Here is a 20,354-nt window from a genome sequence, read left to right as displayed (position 1 = left end):
ATTGAGATGGATTTTATTGTTTTTTCCTCAAGATGTAAGTTTATAAACTCCCCCCACCCCAACTCTTCATTGCATTTAAAGTACCTTGTCCATCCAGCTACCAGCTCCTCTGACCGACACCTCTGTCCTGCTGCATTTAGCGCACGAGTCGGCAGCCCACTGCATCTAGCAGCAGAAAACACTCACCTTTACAAGACCAGATAACATTAGACTGTCCTTATCATTACACAGAAGCCTCAAATAGCCTTAAAACCTTTATCAGCTTATTTAAAAAGAAAAATGTAAAAAGAAAAAAAAAAACAAAACACAAGACTGAAATTCTTCTATACTCCCTTGATGTCAGGACCTGGGACTTGAAGAAAAATAGGCACAAATATTATAGGGCTTGTGCAACCACATGAGCTCAGCCCACGAGCCTCTGCACTGATTTCTGAAGGAGGTGTTTTCTCCTTCCCACTCCACACTTCTTTGCCAGGGCACCTGTTCTAGTACAAAACTGCTTATTCTTATGCTGGCAGGTGAAATCCAGCATATGCCTTTGTCATGTCACCCCATCAGTCACTTGCATTATCTTAGTGTTTTTGCAAACACCTGGGGAGTGTAGTTCGATAATGCCAGACTAATTAGTTGAGCAAAGACTAAAAGGCGAACCTTGATATTTATACATCTTTGAAAATATGATCTGACCATACAAAAGTAGGAGTTACCTTGGGAATGCCTCTAAGTTGAAATGGGGAGGGGGGGGGGCCAGAACTTCCAGTAATGTAATTGTCATGCCACTCAAATGCCAAATCTCAGACTAACAGCAGCTGGGATTTATTATTTTTTCATTTGCTATGTAAATCAAAGTGAAGGCATCAGAAGGAACAAAGGGAGTGAGGGGAAATGCTGTTCAGAAGGTGTCATGGACTAATCAAATGTAATCCTTTATTCAACATTTAGTTGGAAAAAAAAAAAAAAGAAATTCTGTCATCCAGGCTTGAAGTACAAGGGAACACCAAGTAAGACGAGACAGTTCCCCTAAGAGTCTGTAAGAGCAGAGGTAAATCTGTATATTAGGTACGTACAAATGCTAATCAAGCCCCAATATGGGAATGATACAGGCATGAGGCATTTTATTCTGGATGTGTTAAAGAAATAGAAAAATAGGACTGGATGGGATGATTTGGGGAGGTTGTCTGCTCTTCCTACATGTCCTAAGGCTGAGTCAAACGTATCTAAAATGATGGGAGGAACAGCAAGACGAGAATCACATTTACATTGCAGACTGCCTTCTGACCTCATTGTACGTTATTTTAATTTCAAATCTCAAGGCCAGCAGTAGCCTGCCACATTTTCTCTGCATCTCATACATAGCAGAACTGTTGGGCCATAAAACAACGACAGCCCCATTGGGTTAGAGCCGGGTTATTGAGGCACGAACTTGCCAAAAGATCAAGTAAGAGAGAGCTGTGAATTGTCATCTGTGCAGAAGTTCTTCACCCTGGGAGATGGCACTGGACGAGTGACCAAAGGGAAGGGGGAGGTCCAGCACTGCAGGACCAGGTCTCCTTGATCTGGACTGCAGCTCTTTGATGTCAAAGTCCACAAATCTGTGGGAATAAAAGCCCTGAAAGCTGGAGGATTTTAGGGTTTGTAGGGGGTTAGAGACATATATTCTGGGATTTAGAAAAGAAGAAGGAATAAAAGATTTGAGAGATGGCAGGAGAATCATGCCCTGGGAGGGAAAGATCTTTAATGAGTGTCTGTAAGGAAAGACCAGCATAGCAAACTCCGTAAATCTTCTCTTTTTCATGCATTTTAGTGTCCCAAAACACAGGTCAATAAATATTGCTTTCACTGGGGTGTTTAATGTATAATAGAATTTCTCCTTTGCCACTTTATTTTACGGCAGTGACATGACAATGGAAAAGCCTGAAACTTCAGAGGCAACAAGCATTTCTCATAAAAAGTTTAAGCCCCCACTGTTCCACATCAAGGTATTTTTTAACGTGTTCGTGCATTATATGAGACGACTCTCAGCACCAGCAAGTAGGAGTAACACAAAAGCTGCAAGCAGGTCGTATGCAGTAAGTGCAATGCCACATAAGCTGTGTAATGGCCTCTGGCAACCTCTCTCAAAGGATCTCGTGCCACTGCAATATGATTCAGAAAACAGAAATAGCTTTGTGTTCTGCTGTGTGTTTTCTCCTGACCTTGCCTCACATATTCTTACCATGCACTTGGTTGAGGTCTCCCAGGAAAAAGAACAAGCTCTTCCATGTTTTTAGTTACCTATTTCAAGAAAGGGTTTGGGGAAGATGCCAGAGCAGATGCTTTATGCAAAAGATGCTTTATGCAGAGCTGCAAGAGCATCAGTTCCTCGGTCCCTGAGATGTTGCCAGGATAGAGCAGATCCTTCTCTTCTCTCTCACTCCTCTGCCTCTTATTTCTTGGTGTAGTTCAATGACAGCTCCAAAGGGCGGAAAAAAACCTCACATAAGGAAATGAATGCAGATGATCTGCTAATGCCATATTAGTCCCCAGGTACCCCTCCAGTGGCAATAGTTATCAGCTTCTCCTGACTTGGATTGGGTTTCAGCCCATATCCTTGCCATGCTGGGGAAGGAACTGAGACCTTCATTCAGCCTATGTGCTGTGCCTGTATACTGATCCTTACATACTGGTCCTTGTACTAGGTTGTGTTACTTCTGCCTGGAACAGTTCACAAGCTGCTACAGAGGAAGTTCACACTATGTTGATGCCATGCCTTTATGTCGCCAGCCAGATGAAGGAGTGTGAGATGCTTCCAGGAGTGAATTTCCAAGAAGCTGTGGAGCAGTTAATTGTGTGACTCCCTTTAGAGTTAATGGAACCATAAACCTCTACATTAACGGCAAAATGTGTCCTGTAGGCAGTGTGAGCTTGGCATGAACATCCTGTTCCAAGTCCCTCTTTTACTATTTGTTATGGGAATATTATTGCAACATACCACTCATCTCAATGGCTTTCATAGGAAATGAATTTGAGGTGAGACACTCGAGAGAAAAGGGAACTGCCTAACTGGGAAGGCAGTAATAGATTAAGAAACCTCTCTATACAAGGAAGGCTACTATAGGGGGATAAAGAAACATACAGCCCAGGGATTGCACAGTCCAATCATGCAATCAGTCACTTGTATCCTCAGACTCATCTTAGGTAGTAGTTAACAAAATAGGAACCATTAAAACAAGGGAGAAAGACTGGAGCCTCACTATCGGGCTGCAAACTGACAAATGGCTGAGCCTAGCAGTGTCACATTGAAGGCAGAAATTCTTAAGAGTCTGTACCCAATACCCCTCCATCCATTCCAGCGTTGATTTTCTTTCTCGATGATTTAATATGGGATCGTTCTGTAAAAAATGGTTCTTTAAATGGCCTCTCCTTTGAAAGCTGATCAATGCTAGAAGTCAACGTGATGCTTTTTTTATCTGACCTCTTACAAGGAAATGTCTAATTCAGCAGGCACCCAACACAAGTTGAAGAGCAGCCTTTGGCAGGACAATCTTCCAGTTTTGACTGTCACGTCTCAGAGACTCAAAGTCAGGGGAGGAATGGTGTTTCTAAAAGGGGTGCTGGCTGCCAAGGCTGGAAGATATTGAGGTGCCTGCGATGTTGCTTCCTCATGTAGTGTTGGAGACTGTTGCTAACAGGAGCTTTTGGTTCCTGATGCCTTGGCACCCTTCCTATCATTTCTGTGGCCCCATGCCTTCTCCACCTGGAACACACCTCATGTTTTCACGGTTGGCTTGCCCTGCACACGGCATGTTCATTTTGACATTGTCACCACATGGTGCCTTTCGAGTTTTCAAAGTGAATTTGTAATAGTCACTGTGCTTGCTCTAAGCAGCATCTTTATCCTGAGAGGATCTGGGGTTTATGAAGGGAGAAGGAACATCTTTATTTCTCTGGTTGCCAAGAATTATTGGAACCCCTCTGCTCAGTTCTCATTGCCTGTGTTTATTTATCCCGTCTGCTTTGTCCCTCAATTAGCAAAGTCCTTTATCCTGCAAAATACTGTGTGGGGAAGGAGAGGGAACAAATGGGACGAAAGTCCTTCTTGCCATCTGCCAAAGTAATCCTCTGTCCCTTCCAACCTGGTGTCTCCAGACAGATGGCTAGAGAGCCAGGGGCACATCACATGGACCTCCCCCAGGTCAAACAAGGATCTGTGAGGTTGTTTCTGTAAGTCCATTTTCAGCAAGCTTTAGAGGAGAGGGGAGAAAAATAAACCTTTTGTGCCCTTCCCTTATATCCTTGATCTGTGGTCTCAGCTAGGCATGACCACGGCAACCCAGCTCGGCAGAAATCCTGGTACTAAAGAATCCAGCCCAAAACAAGTTTAAGAAATGCAAAAAAGCCTGATGTTCCTGCACCTGGCTGCAAATGTGAGGATTGTCTCTACAGCTTCCTTCAATGCAGAGAAATAAAATGCATTAACCGGAGCTCTGCTGAAGCCTGCCTGATCTGTGGCTCTAAGGATCATTCCCAATATTTGCCGCTGCTTACCATACCAGCACCATGCTTTCTCTCACTGCAGATGAAGTGCAGTGTTTTAGCTGTCACTTGCGTTATTTTTGGAGCGGTGTGTGTTTTCTAGATGTATTTTTGGAAGAAGTTGGACATGTGATAATTGAATTTATTTAGAAATGGGCCTTAAAAAAAAGAACACTGTCTAAACTAACAATATCATGCCTGGTTTTGTTTAGGGCATCATTGACCTTTAGTTAGATCAGTCCAAACAAATCAGTTACTTTATCTGGATTGACATTAGTTCTGTCCTAGAAGGCTGGAGGTGGTGCCTCTGATGGGCCCTTGTTATGTTTGAATCCCATATATTATCACAGCATAAAGTTTCCACAGAAAATTTTGTCATCAAATAACTAAAGTAAAACAAAACAAACAAAAAACCCCCACCAAAACATGATTTTACCCAAATTTTTCAGGGTGTAATTTTGAGTTTCAAAATAAATTTTTAAAAAAGTTCTAAAATCACATAAAATATAAGCTGATGAATATTAATGAGGACTAGCTTTTCCAATGAAGAACAAAAAAGTTGTAACTATCTAATCCCAAACTCAATTTTCCGTTCACAAAGACTCAGCCAACATCAGTTCAGCCAACATCAGTTCAACCAGAGGGAAATTCCTATTTTTCAGCACAGAAGTGGAATATCAGCCTTTCACAACATGCCAGAGAGACACAGGAGGCACAGGTAGATAAGAGCCTTTTCTTAAGCAGCCATGACATACCACACCGTATTATGTTTGTTGATGGTATTGCTTTAAATTAGGCTTACTCCCAACAATTGCCTTCCATTTTTGTATTTGCAGAGTTGCAGTGCACTAAAGGGGTTAGGTCATAATTGAGGAATACTAGAGAAAGAGATTTGGAGACAGAGTTCTTGGAGACTTCTCAAAGTCACCTTGAGTGTTTCTTAACTGGGAGCTGGTGGTCAGATAGGACCCAACAGCAGAGCTTCACTATTCAGTCTTGTTCAGTCAGCCAGCAAAATGAACAGATCTCCAAAGCGCTCAGTCCTGGAGCTCTGAGCTAGCCCCCTGCACCAGAAGCCAGATGCCAAGCCTCAGTTCAGCTTCATATGAATTGAATATGAGCAGGCGGTATACCCAGGTGGCCAAGAAGGCCAATAGCATCCTGGCTTGTATCAGCAATAGCGTGGCCAGCAGGACTGGGGCAGTGATCGTGCCCCTGTACTGGGCACTGGTGAGGCCGCACCTCGAATGCTGTGTTCAGTGTTGGGCCCCCCACTACAAGAGGGACATTGAGGGGCTGGAGCGTGTCCAGAGAAGGGCAACGGAGCTGGGGAAGGGTCTGGAGCACAAGGCTGATGGGCAGCGGCTGAGGGACCTGGGGTTGTTCAGCCTGGAGAAAAGGAGGCTGAGGGGAGACCTCATCGCTCTCTACAACTGCCTGAAAGGAGGCTGTCGAGAGGTGGGGTCGGTCTCTTCTCCCAGGTAACAAGCGATGGGACGAGAGGAAATGGCCTCAAGTTGTGCTGGCGGGGGTTAGACTGGATATTAGGAATAATTTCTTCACCAAAAGGGTTCTCAAGCATTGGAACAGGCTGCCCAGGGAAGTGTCTGAGTCACCATCCCTGGAGGTATTTAAAAGCCATGTAGATGAGGTGCTTAGGGACATGGTGTAGTGGTGGACTTGGCAGTGCTGGGTTAATGGTTGGACTTGCTGATCTTCAAGGTCTTTTCCAACCTAAACAATTCTATGATTCTATGATTCATACAGACCCCATTCAGCACCCTGACCCCGCTCCCACGTCCCACTGCACATCTCTACAGAGCCCTGCTCTCCCAGGCACAGCCAAGCCTTTTTCTGCACAGTCCTGCCTTCTGCTTAGGCATACTTGTCACTAAAAGACGCATCAGTGCTTGGGGCGGGGTATGGGACATCAGCCCTCCTGATCTAACACCAAGCTGTGCCCCCAAAAGCAGGTATCCCCACAGATAGGTGAATTATCAGCACTTGAATCAGTTTCCGTTCATGCCAAGGCTTTGAACAGGAGGGAGTGGAAATAACATTTAAAATCACCTTCGTCCCATCGCCTTTCCTGCCCCCCTTTGGTTCCTATATATCTCTTAGCTCTATGCACAGGTTTAACAAGCCCATATTTTTAATCAATGAAATCATCCACTTGTAATTAACAAGAAAACATCAGCCTTGTCAACTGACCTTTCTGTTTGATGGAATAAATATAATTAACATTGTCACTTCAGTCTGGTTTAACAAACAACCAGAAAATGTTCTTTAATAAGCTGCCACACTGAGATGGCAGTTTATGATGGTTTAAAAGAATGTTTAATCTTAGTTAATTAATACTGTCTAATCTACCAGAACTAATGAACTTTCAACTACAATAGTAGGTCACTGCCATTGTATTCAATGACATGTAAACATTACAAGTTGCAAATTTATCAAAGCACGAATTCCAAAGAATAAAAGTAAAATGTCACCTTTACTAAATTTGTATCTATTTTAATGTTCCTCCTATAATTACATAGTAGGAATTAGAAAAGGAATGACCTACTTACACGAGGCACAAAGTTGTCAGTGTTGGAACCCTACAAATGCAGGGAGACAAAGCACTAAAATTAACAACCAATAATGTATTATTACCAATAATGACTATTTATTAAATCATCTGAGTAAGATTCCCCCACCCACTCACACAGTCCCCCTTATTACGGATGGTACAGCCATATTACACAAAAGGGAAAGGAAGAGAAAGCGATGGAGGGAACTGTCAGCAGTGCCTGAGGGGTTCAGCCGCAACGTGGGAAGAGGATCACGCTTTCCTGACAGCTCGGCTGGTGCATGGTCCACGAACTCACGCTGCTCCTCACCTCGTTGCTACCTCCCCATGCTCCTCCTTTGTCACCTTTCCCAGTTCCACAGTTGGCAATATGGAGGGGAAAGTCGGACCCCTGGTATGGGTGGTGGGATAGGGGCTCACATCCCCCTAGGACCTCAGAAACTTTATCTGTGGTGTGAGCAAGTCCTGAGCATCGCCTTTGGAAAACAGCAGGAAGTGTTCATATCCAGAAGCGTTGGTGAAACATCTTCCAGGCCATTCATAAGCCTCATTTTCTTAGAAGACAAAGTCAGCAGGGGAAAATTAGGCAAACCCAGGTAAATTTCAGTCAAGAATCCTAAAAAAAGTTACTGGAGAAAATCTGTTCCCCACTGCTATTAAGTTTTAATAAGTATGATAAAACATACAGAAGTTCCAGAAAACTGGAAAAGTCTGAATGTGGTGTTAACATTCAAAAAAGCAGTTGTGATGAAACACGTAACTTACAGGCTGATTAATCTGCCCTCATTCCCAGACAAAATAATGAGGAAGCTGATATGGAAATCAATAAGGATTAAAAGATAGGGATATAATTAATTCCAGTCAACAGCGTTTCATGGAAAATAAGTCACGTCAGACAAATCTGATTTCATTCTTTTATGAGCTTATAAATTTTGTGAATAAAGGTATTTGCATGGAAGTAATATAGCTAGATTTTTGTAACAGACATTAAAAAAATCACAGTTACATAGCATGGGTTGATATTCTGCTACACTATATGCAGTGGACATCATGAAAGGTAATAAGGAGATTATTTCTAAAATATTATAAACAGCTTTGGTTACCTGTGCCCAGGGAAAATCACAGAATCATATAGGTTGGAAAAGACCTTTAAGATCATCGAGTCCAACCATAAAAAATGAGAAAGGTTCAAAGTAGTGATTCTGGGATAGAGAGGGGAGAGAAACCATTTAAACATAGGAAGCTACAAAACTTGGTGATAGTTAGGCGAGCCCAACGGTAACTGAGCAGTTCACATGCAGTAGACTTACATTGCAAAACCAGTCGTAGCACCAAGAAAGAAAAGGTAATACATAAGCGAAAGGGGACATTGCATCCAGCGTGTCCGATTTGATGACTATGGTGATAGCCTGGGAAGGGACCTGCTGACCCATCCTGTCTGCTGCTCCTAAAATGTGAACCCCTTCCAACACCTGTAAAGTCCATGGTGTGTGCATGTAGAACTGGCCACATCACAGACCGGTAGCCATTACCGTCAGTAATGTGATGATGAAATTTGCAGATTATACCAAGATCAGCAGAATGGTAAATAATGCTGAGGACCAGGTACTTACAGAGTGCAATGGACTTGAATAAGGCAGGACCACTTAAGCAGTGACATTTAATTACAGTCTTGTTCAGGGTCGTACATCTGGTCATACCTGTGAAATAGGGACCACGCTATGGAAAGCAATGACTGCAAATTGTGATGGGTTTATAGCAGAAAAGAGCAAGTCAGCAGAGCTTTGTTATATGCTACTGAGACCCAAGCAGCAATCTTTGGGTGCATAGGTAAGATTGCAGAAAGCAAGAACAGACAATTTTATTTTTGCATATAGCACTGGGAAGACTGCACAGTCATACTGAGCACAGTCTGGCATTCATGTTTATAAGAGACAGTTGCAAAAATTGAAAGGTGCACAAAAGGTCTGAAAAAACCTTCCATGGGCCAGAAATAAAATTCCTTGCAGGGAGCTTGTCCTGCTCACATTAGCAAAAAAGCCAGACTGAGAGGCAAAGAAGTACTGAATTGTTAAATGTTCCACTAACCGAGCGGAGGAAGTGGGGACTGGAATGAAAGGCTGGAGACTGGAACAAGACAAGTACCAGGGAGAAGTCACCCACACGTTTGAACAATGAGGGCAATTAGCTGCAGGAGCAGGGAGGGGTGAAGGCATCTCCATCCTTCTGTGCAGCTGGGAACCGAGCAGCATCCTGCAGGCCGGACGCAAGTCTCACCAAGAGCAAACGGAACAAAATGCAATGGCCCGCGGCAGACTAGGGGCCACAGGCGTCGAATCATCCCACCAGCCTTATCCTGCATGAGTCTGCCAATAATATAATTTAGGATTTGGGTCATTATAGTACATAGGAAAGCTAACCATAAACTAGACTTCTATATCCCAAAGTATTATATTAACACCAATCCAAAGGCCACGCTTGCTAAGGTACTGTTTGGTTCCTTGATGGATCTGAAGATCTCTACAACAGATGAGGTTAAAAAGAGATTTGCTGCCTTGGATGAATGAGGGACTTTCATATATCCCTGAAACAAACAGCAAGGAAGGAAATGAGAAGTGAAATTTTGCAACGTCTTACATGCAAGGTCAAGACGAGATAATCATTATGGATTCTTCTCACCTTAAAACTTACAAATGTGTGAAAAACAATTATTCCCTTAACTGAACCGAGTATCTGTAGAAAAGAAAAAAAAAAAAAAGGGTTTCCTTGCAAGAATTTAAGGCCAGTTTTACAGTTTGGCACCCACATACTGTCATACAAGCAATTTCTATAATCAGACTTGTGAACTTTCAAATGCTCTTCATTACTAGTTGATACTCATCTATTTAGCCATGACTGGACTACAGATGTACAGGCAGCAGATGCAAACTCAACATAATACTGTTCTCACAGAATTTATGATAAATTAGGATACTTGGGACATTTCCATTGGTTAGTTTTATGGTTATTGTATGATTTTAAAAGCAATTCTGTTCAGCACTGAGAATACTGTTCTTCTGCCACAGCTGGTTTACTCTGTGAAAATAATCTTGAGGGAAGTGCACATACCGCCTTGCATGTTTGTGGGACTGCGCTGGCAATGGGTTGTCTGAATATTCACAACTTTTGTGGGAAGATTTGGAGGTTCTCTGACACAGTCTGCTTTATCCTACCACTTATTTTTCTGCAGACATCCCTGTAAAGATGGATGTTGAGCTCTCCCTCCACTTTCTGGCTGCCAGATGTGACATGCTTCCTTAAAAGATAAATTAAGTTATATTTGGCCCTTAGCAGAGGGCCATACTTCTTGAATACAGAGATAGAAAGACAGAGGATTGGCTTAGACTTTATTGAAGCAGGAGAGTTGAAGATAACTCACCTGAGTTGACTGACTGATGGATGGACTGACTGATTACTGTTCATTAGCTTCTAGATTCCAAAGCTGGGAGTCAAAGATAGGAAGCCGGAGACTGGGGTCAGCAATACCAACAATTTGGTAGCCCAGAGTGTGAGCTACATTGCAATTCTTGGGTTTTTCTCCTCATTTCTCCCACAGCACTGGGAGGGGATACAGATCTGAGAGTAGAGAGTGTGTCCTGAGAGCTTGGAAGGGGCATTAAAGGAAGGTCAGCAAGCATCAGAATAAAAGACTTCAGTCCTTTTGGATCAAATGCAGTTACGAGGCGCTCATCTGGAGCTATTCCCCAAGTCAAAGCCAAAACCACATCACAGGTGCTTTGAAGGTAGGTTTCTCACAGGGTATAGGGCCAAATGTGGTCATTTGGAAAAGATGTGTTAGGAAAAGCCTGCACACCTTCAAAATCTGATGTAGGGCTTGAAGACTCCTGAGATGGGCAATGAGTGGTAATTGCCAATTTGCACTTTTGGAAGGTGTTCAGTGAATCATATCTCAGACCTTGGAGAGCAAAGACAAACATAGTCAAGGGCAGGTGCAAAAGAAAGGCAAAAGGAAGAACATAAATATAATATTGGCATTACAGAGGCTGTGAGACAGTGAAACCAGCATGTGAGTGCCTTCAGCACAGACAGAGACATTACTCATCTATGTGTGTCTCATTGTCACATCTCTACAATAGAGGAGATAGTCCTTCCCTTGCCTGTTGAGACTGGGATGTCCCTGTAACAGAGTTTTCTTTTGGCACTGAGATAATCCAGAAAGTCTGTGAAAGAGCTGGAACAGGAGCCCAGATCCTATTCAAATATCTTTCACTCAAGGTTCACTTTTCCAAAATTATTGATCTATTTTGTGCCAGCTCTTGGACCACCTCCCTCCATCCTACCAGCACCTCACCTGTATGAGGCACACATCTCACATCAGACAAGCCGTTCTACACAGATGTCAAGGTCTCTCCACCAACTGTAGAGAAAGCCAAGATTACAGATTTAGGACAAGTGGCAATTTTTAAGATGGCCAAGCTGAGATATCATCAATGCCACCAAGGATAATTAAGGATAAAAATGGAAGAAGGTCTATAGGCTGAAGTAAATGAGATTTTTTTTATTATTATTCTTTTTGCCTTCTTAAAGTTCATCATTATATAAAGTTTGAAAGCTCACTGGCATGATCAGCTTTGATTATTTTCATTTGATTTTCTCACTACACTTTTCCCTCTCCACTTCTCTTATTCATTGTGTTATTACATCCTTAAAAGGTATTTTAAATTAATTTACTGCAGTCTGTGAACACTAGTAAAAATATTAGCTTTCAAAGAGTTATGTCAATGAGCATGTTCATTCTTCCTTGAAGAAAGTATATTATGAAAACTGTAACCCATAAAACAAAAGCTTACTTGCATTTTTCTGCTCTTTAAATCCATCCCTGAGCTAATGCAAGGAAATTTAGCACTTAATTTATAATAAATATGCATGGAAAAACCAGAACACCTCACCAAACAGGCATATTTACAGTGTCAGCCGGGAGGAAATTATTACTATATCAAAGGAAATAGTCATGCTCGGCAGCAAATACAAAGGGTGCTGATGCAAATTTGTATTAAAATGATTTTTTTTTTAACGTTACTATGGAAAGCCATGACGCTGCAGCTGACCATGCCGCTACAGCTATAATTTTGCCATGAAAACAGGAATTGACTGCTAATCATTTTTAGCTCCCAGGTTGCAAACACCTTTCTACCATGAAATTTAAGACTTAGAGCTCTTTCTAAAGAACTGGGCTGGACAGAAAGTAAATCCTTTATTTAATGGGTAGCAGAATCACGGTGTTTTTCATGTGTTTGCCAAAAGGAGGAGGTGACTAATACACCCTGAATCAAGAGCCACTGAGCTACTGGATTCTATCTTTTTTCTCATTTGTTTTCTCCTTCTCTTTCTTACCTTTCCTGTATTCCCACTCCACCTAGGCTTGACCAAAAAATGACCCTCTCATTCTTTCCCTTAAAATGCCCCTGTGTCTCATAATCAGCTCTGGAAAGTGGAAACTAAAGGGATATTTGTATAGGGTGACATTTTCCAGCAACTCGGTGTGCCAGGTAGGAAAAGCTGCATCAAGAACAAATCTGTGTGCTTTAAATTAGCTACTATCCCACCACTAGACAGACCACTGAAGCACACTGAAAACCCAGAGAGGATGAAGTTCACTACATCTCTGCCATCCACTTTTTCCCCAAACATTTTCAGTGTCAAAAAAATTGCAAGAGCTTCCCAAAAACCAATAATAACGTGATTATTTTTGATAACCAAGACAGGAAACAACTGGAGAGTAAAGGGCTTAAAAATAATAAAAGCGTCAGAAAAAGAAAGCCCTCAGAATGGCCAGACACAGATAGGTCGAAGGGAAGAGAGAGGCAGGTTCACCAGGAGGGGCTTCAGAGGAGAAAGAAATCTACCCTAGCAGGGAGAAAAAGCGTAAATGGAAAAAACACAGACATGACTCTCCGTGGCAGAGATTTTATGGGCATTTAGTACTGGAAACAGCCATGATGCTCCCAGTCTGTGGGGTTTTCACTTAAAACCGCTGCAGGAGTTCATGGTATTTCAGCTACTAGCACCAGGGCAGTACACGAATCAGAAGCACTTTCTATATTGCTTTTTGGCAAGTGACTTAACGACGATCGGCACAGAGGCCATATTGCAAATGCATATGAGTAAGGCATGTTTGAACCTTGGGTTTGCAGCTTGCCACCAGCACGTTGCACTTGCTAGCTTGTAAGTCCTGAGCGCTTGGCCTTCGCTCTGAAGTGACAAAGCAGTGTTTTATACAGGTGGAAAAGAACTGCTCTAAAGCAGAGAGAAGGCAAAAGTTACTTTCAGTATATCTGTAAACTAATGGATATTGTGACTGACTTGTGAAATTGCTTTCAGCAGGCTCTGCTCATGCAGTATCTTAAAACCTATCAATACGCTAAATTCAGCCTCAAGTTCCTATTCATAGCCTAATAAAGCTGTCAGAATAAAATGTTTGCAAAAGAAATTTCCATTGAAAGTTGTCTTCTGCCAGAGTCTTAAAAGTACAATTGTTTTATCCAAGCCCATAGTAGCATAGGAAGTGAATGCAAATTGATTTGCGGGGAAAATATGCCAAGACTGTAATTCTCTTTCTTCAAGTAAATGGATTCCTTTTAATAGGCAGAGAGTTCCAGCATTATTAATTAAGACACTGCAGACAGGAGAGGAGTTGATTTTAGAAGTTTTTGAGATCAGCTACAATGTATTACGTTTGATGCCAATGCAAATCACTTCAGCAAAAAGCTTTGAAACAGAACACAATTTTTCTTCATTCTTTGCTTCCTGTATTTTGAAAAAGAACAAACCCATCCCGGGAAAGGAGCAACCTTTTGGTCTGCCTTTAAAGCCCTGCAATATTTTTTTTTTGTTAAAAATGACAACTAAAAACCCAGATGATAATCCAGACAGCATGAAAATAAAGAGAACCTCTCTTTTACTGAACTTAAAAGGCACTTTCTCTGCAGTAGCTGTATTTGTAAGAATGAAGTTGGGTGGCAGTCTGAAAAGCATTAAACCTCCCCAATGATTTCCATTGAAATGATCATCCTGAAAGCTCTAGCACAGCCCTCACCAAGCTATATAGAAGAATGTTTATTTTTGTTATTCCTATTATTTTTATTATTCAATAAGAGTATTGAGTAAAAACAAGCTTAGCTTAAATGAACAAAATTGTGTTTGCTGTGCTCAGAGAAAGAGGGCATCAGGAAAAAGAATTGTACCACACTGAGCACGGCTAAAACAATACCGTAAGTAAATTAGATACTTCAGTCACTGTTACTAGCTCTCACAGTTGCTAGATATATTGTTTTCTTACTGCTCTAAAAGCCTAGAATTTAATTGAAATTTTGCTTTAAACACCAAAGTTTACAGCTTCTATTTAACAGGGACAGTTGGAAAATATGAAACCAAAGAACCAGAGAAGTGTTAAGAACTAACAAGTATTCTTTAAAAACCACCTCTCTCACGTTTCTTAAGCCAAATTGATGAACCCGGGGCTTGAGTCACAAGGCTTAATTCCTATGTTCAACAAATTTGTGGAGGAAAAACCCCTCTTCTTTGGTCCTATTACAAGTGCCAATCTTTTGTATCTGGGTACCTGGTACCATGCCTTGGCATTCGGCTGTCACAGCCGAGCTGGAAACGCACAGACCCATCCACCAGCAAAGCAGCGTGTGCTGAGCAATCAGAGCACTGAAACTGAGAACCGCAAAGATCGATGCCCAACACAGCTCTTACTGATTAAGACTACCTTATTGCTTGAGCTATGGGCACAGATACTAAACCACCACGAGACGGGATAGGCTGCCTGCAATTCATACACCCCAAGAACAAGCCAGAAGCAGAGAAAAATTCCTGTGTGCTTCTGGCACGTGCGCTTGCTCCTGCTGTCTGCCTTTGTGCAGGGCTGCCTGCCTTTGTGCAGGGCTGCGCTTCTCATTTAACAGCAGCTTTATCAACCTTTTGCTGCTTTATCAACCTTTTGCTGTTAATACGAGTAATGCTAATGCCGGTTAGGAAAATTTATCTAGGTGTGAATTAAGTGGCTGGATTTTTACAGGTGGATTTCATGTTGTTATTGTGAAAAAAGTATTTTTTAAATGCAGAGAAAATGCTTGGTTGCTCTTTTTGCCCAAAGAGAGCATGTTTTTTGAGGTTTTGCATGGAAGCAGACTTTTGCAGCTCTCCTTCATGCTGAGCAACACCCGACCCCATAACACATTCATCAGTCATCTGGAGGGTTGGGATGCTACTTATCATGAAGAGGCCATACCTAGTTGGCCTAAGAAAGCCTGTCACTGCCATCGCAAAGCAAAATTTTTCCTTGGTGCATCCCAGTATTGCACCAAAAGTGATCTTTCCCCGATTCCTCAAAGGCAGAATATTTATTAAAGACCACGCACAAAGAATGACATCTGCGATTCCTGGAGGGACTCTGGAAAATTTGAATGTTTCTGTGTCTCTCCAGCAAGGATGCTCCAATCTGGCAACTCCCACCATGTGTTTTCCCACAGCCCCTGTTCCAGGGCAGCATCCATACCAGATATAACCAACGTTAAATGGGAGGGATGTCATCAAAGCTGCTGTCTCCTCCCTGTAGGCCGCTCTCTAATCCTCTTGACAGGAAATTATCTAGGAAAATGAAAAAAAGACACCTACAGTGATATTGTTAAAAAACGATTGTATCTGGTTTCAGAGCCATAGCAGACAGGCTTGTTATATACTGAGAAAGAAAATGAGGTGTCGATGGCTCTGGCTTTGCTATGCCCTTGCAAGTCGGCACCTCAAGACTGAGGTTTAGGAATCTTGCAATAATACTAATACAAAACACCCTTGGGCGTAAATTTGAAACTAGGCACTTTCATTTCCAATACACCACCATTCTACTTAGTTTCTTTCAACTTTGTTTCTAAAAGACTACCCCACTATATCAAGCCAACCTGGAGCTCAATGCATCAGAGAAGAAAAGCTGAGTTTTTTCAGGACTGGAAAAGATGCAGGTGCTATCCAGGCTGCTGTTGACAGTGCAGCAGATGGTTTTCTTCTCGGTCAGTATTTCTCAGATGCAGTGTAATGGTTATCCATTAATAATGCACCCAATTGAGGCAATGAGAAGAATTGAAAGGGCAGATTATAATTAGCCTTGTGCAGCAACCAGGTACCAAAAATGCAGGTCATTATTTCAGCTCATCTAAATGCTTCTCATCTTAATAGTAACATATAACTAGCATGTACTTCGTCTGGTCATGTAAAAAATTTTTGCTTTGCTGTACGGCTAAGCTGCTGCCATGTTGTGTCTTAGAAGCTGTAGTCGTTTTAATTGTGGGTGAAGCAAACTGTCTATATAGAGTAATTTTAAGTGAAAGGTACAATAAGTCAGTCAGTCATTATCCCGGCTTAAGGGCCTTGGAGTTTCAACCACTTTATTGCAGAATCTCTTCAGTTTCTCTCCTGTAACAATACAGCTATCATTTCTCTGCGTTTACTTTGTTTATCCCATCTTAAAGGGCTGTGCCCTGTTGAAATACTGATAACGAGAACATCAGAGGAGAAAAGAAAAAAAGTCTTGCTCTTACAAGCTCTCCTTATTTCTGGCGGAATTGTTGCTTCCTTTGCAACGGATGTCAAAGTATTCTCAGAAACACTATTAATGATGGGCTTTTTCCCCCCAGTACTTTAATACGAACACGGTAATACTGGAAGGAAATGGAGAGCAGAGCCAAGAATCACACTGTTTTACCTAAATCTGCCACTGTTCTAGTTGCTCTTCAAAACTGGAGTGAAGCAAGAAAACACACCCATTGATCTCACTGGAAAATGGATGGGGTTCCCATGGAAAGCAGATAAAAGGAAAACTTCAACTTTTCCTCAAAGTTTGCTCTTTTGCCTCATTCCTTACCAAGACCCTGTGGTGTGTCTCTATGTTTTGAGAGACATTCTGCTTAAAGTTACAAATTTTTTTGTTTCTATATATGAGTATTTTCTAGGTTTCTGGCCAGATCAGCAAAAGGATTAGATTTAATTGGCATGGCCATGCATGAAATTATTTCTCTTCAGGCAAGTAATGTTACCATTTGACATCAAGAGAAGAAAATACTAGCTCTAAAGCTCGTGAAATGTATGAAGTTAAAATATTTTGGACTCCACCATAGGTACAGAAGTTCTTTGACATATTTCTGGAGGAAATAACCAGTAAAACTTTAATTTCTGCCTGTGTTTGTAAGAGCAGTCTACCTACCAGAAATAAAACATTCTGCCCCAGTAAGGAAATTGCACACAAATTTGGTTTCATGTCTCACGGCTTTCAAGAGCTGCTCAAAAGAAAAAGGCAAGGGTGCAAATACCTCCTATAGACACGTCAGTTATCAGAGGACTGAAGCCCAAGGTTGTTGCTCTGGCCACGGCTGGGTTGTCCAGCCAAGTGGCGTGCAAGTTCCCCTGACAATTCTGCAAGAAAAGTAAAATCTGAGCTCCCTTTCAGGGGAGTCTGCTGTATTGGTGGAAGTTTTGTTCGGGTCTCTTCCTCTATTAAATCCAGAGGGCTTAAAGTATCCAGTCTTTCCATAAATCCAGTGGTACTAACAAATACCCTGAACATTCAGTAAATGACAGAGCCAGAGTGGGCACACAGAAATCCTTAGTCTGGTTTTGTTATAAGACTCCTAAAAAAAAAAAATGTGCCTTTCCCAGAAAGGACTCAAGCTATTGCAGCCACACAGCTCCACGTTCTCCAGATACAGAATTTAGCTCACAGAAAAAAAAGCTATCAAAACTTATTGGGAAATTGATTTGGAGATTAAATACATAGCATGATCTGATTCAAAACATTAGAGATAATGCAATCTGTCTGCACACACACTGAACAAGCCTGAGTTGCCAGGGACCATCCTGCAGTCATCTATGAGATGCAGAATAAATTGTAACTGGGGGAAGCATGTTCTTGAGAGCAGCAAAAAAAAAAAAGTTACTGCAGATTAGTCAAGAATTATCTCCTAATATTGTCAAAGATCAGTTAGAATGCCAGTAAATCTACTTTACATCAAGAAAACAATAAGTCTAGCTTGCTTTTATGAAGGTGGAGACAGTTTGTATTACTCTTGGTAATACAACAAAGTCAAGTAAGATCAAGTTGTGAAACCCACTCATTTGCTGTGCCCTTGCTACCAAGCAGTGAATGTTTAAAGGTGAATACTTCAGTTTGGATAAGTGTCCAAATAGCAGAGCTTCTTTGTGATGCCGATGGGGGAAACAGAAATTTCCTAAAAGAGCTCCTTCCTCAAGGGCTCTGCTGTGTGTCCTGCTGCTTTGCTGGATTACAAATACAATGACATGCACGCTCCCCTTGCTGAAGGGGGCTGGTGCATTAAGGAAGCAAGGGCATCAACTTTTGGTCTGTGCTCGAGTGGCTCAAGGGAACAAACCCACCGTCACTGTTACAGAAAGGAGAGTGACTTTGATGTGAATAAGAGAAAGTAGTAGACTGCACTCAAATAATATGAAAATAGACCCATTACCTCTGACACAGTTCCACTTTGCAGATGAAAACCTGCTAACTGCAGTCACTAGGAGGCTACAGGTCATGAAAACCCAAGATTTTTTTATAAATGTACCTGAAATGCAACTGGAAGTATAAATTCATACTTGTTGCATCCTCACAAACCAGCAGGTTCTGAGCTTCCTCAAGTATATTATCTGCACAAAACCCTTAATACCTGAAAGAGTATTAATCACCGTTCATATTCTTTCCGAGTTCCAAATTGCTGTATTCCATTTTTTTTAAGTCAAATCTTTGGAAGATACTGTAATTACTTGCCTGACATTCATATTTTGATCTGGCTGAAAAACACTGGGCAAGTGCACAAGACTAGAGCAATATAGCATTATTGATGGTATCTAATGACTTGCTAATGGCCACAGATGGAAACTTTTGGCCACTGCTCATGGCAGTTGTCTTTTCAGTAAGATTTGGTGCACTAGATCATGGATGGGGCTGGAGACTTTTTTTAAGGTAAACTATACAGCAATTATAATCCCATCAGGGAATATCAGGCAGAATTCACACAATTAGAGTAGAAATTATATGTACTGTCAGGAATCATGCTAGTTTATGCCAAACAGCTTTTATGCTCCTATAAGAATGAATTAGGAATTAAACTATTTTTAATACTAGTGATGGGTATTCATTAATATGACTAACATTAATAAGATAAAATGTACAGATACTCTCTAAATAGCAAGGATTAGACAAACTGGAAAACAAAAAAAAAAAAAAAGAAAAAGGGGTTAAACACAAATTTAAAGAAAAGCCAAATGTGTTTATCATACAAGGGCTTTGCAGTAACTCTGATTCATTTGGCCAAAATATTACCTTTGGAGTGCCAAATGGGGTTGGTCAACTTGGCTTATAGCCTAATGTGGGATACATGGACGGATGATGGGGGAGTGATATTTCCTTCAAGAAAAGCCTATTTAAATGTGTCCATGGCTATTCCTCCTTATTTTGCAGAGTCCGTGGGGCAGTAAAGTGGAAAAGGACTTTGGAAAGTCATGTTCATTCCAGGGCGCTGGAAAGCATTTTGCAGCCTTTGGGGTTTGGCAGCTTTTGGAAGGGATACTCTGTGGATCCTTCTGGATGAGATACCCATTACCAGCTTGTCTGCATTACAGAAGACATGATTCAGTGACCCTGAGTGTCCCCTTCAGTCCCACATACCTACCACAAGTACAGTCCTACCAGTCTGCAGCCTACCTAGTTACTGTCTTCCAGCAATAAACGGAAAAGAAAAAGGGAAATCACCCCATGGCTACAGCTGTATATGGAGCATACAAAACAAGCAATTTAGGGCCCTTATTGACCTGGCCTCTTTATAACCCATGTCTTTCCCAGTTCCCATCTTTGACTGCACTCCTTCCCCTGCCCTGAGATCACAGCTCAATGATGGAGAGGTTGGCCTGGGGAGGACCTGGAAGAGGAGGCCAGTTTTGGCCTCTTGGTTGGCCCTCCTCTGGTCTTCCTCCTGCTTCACTCACTGGCTGAGGGCCACAAATGTGCTCCAGGCAGCAAGAGATGGCCTTGAAAATACTCACTTCTTAACCTGCTTAAAACTGACTTATCATTGCATATACCACTCTTTTATGATGACCGTGCTTAACAGTATAATCCAACCTTTCTTTGCCACATTTCATTCCTTTTTACTGTAAGCCATTTGCAACAGGGGTCACCATTCCCTGTGTGTTTGCTAAA

The sequence above is a fragment of the Mycteria americana genome, chromosome 5 (genome assembly GCF_035582795.1).
Source record: "Mycteria americana isolate JAX WOST 10 ecotype Jacksonville Zoo and Gardens chromosome 5, USCA_MyAme_1.0, whole genome shotgun sequence".
Taxonomy (NCBI): Eukaryota; Metazoa; Chordata; class Aves; order Ciconiiformes; family Ciconiidae; genus Mycteria; species Mycteria americana.
This window is presented reverse-complemented; position numbering follows the sequence as displayed.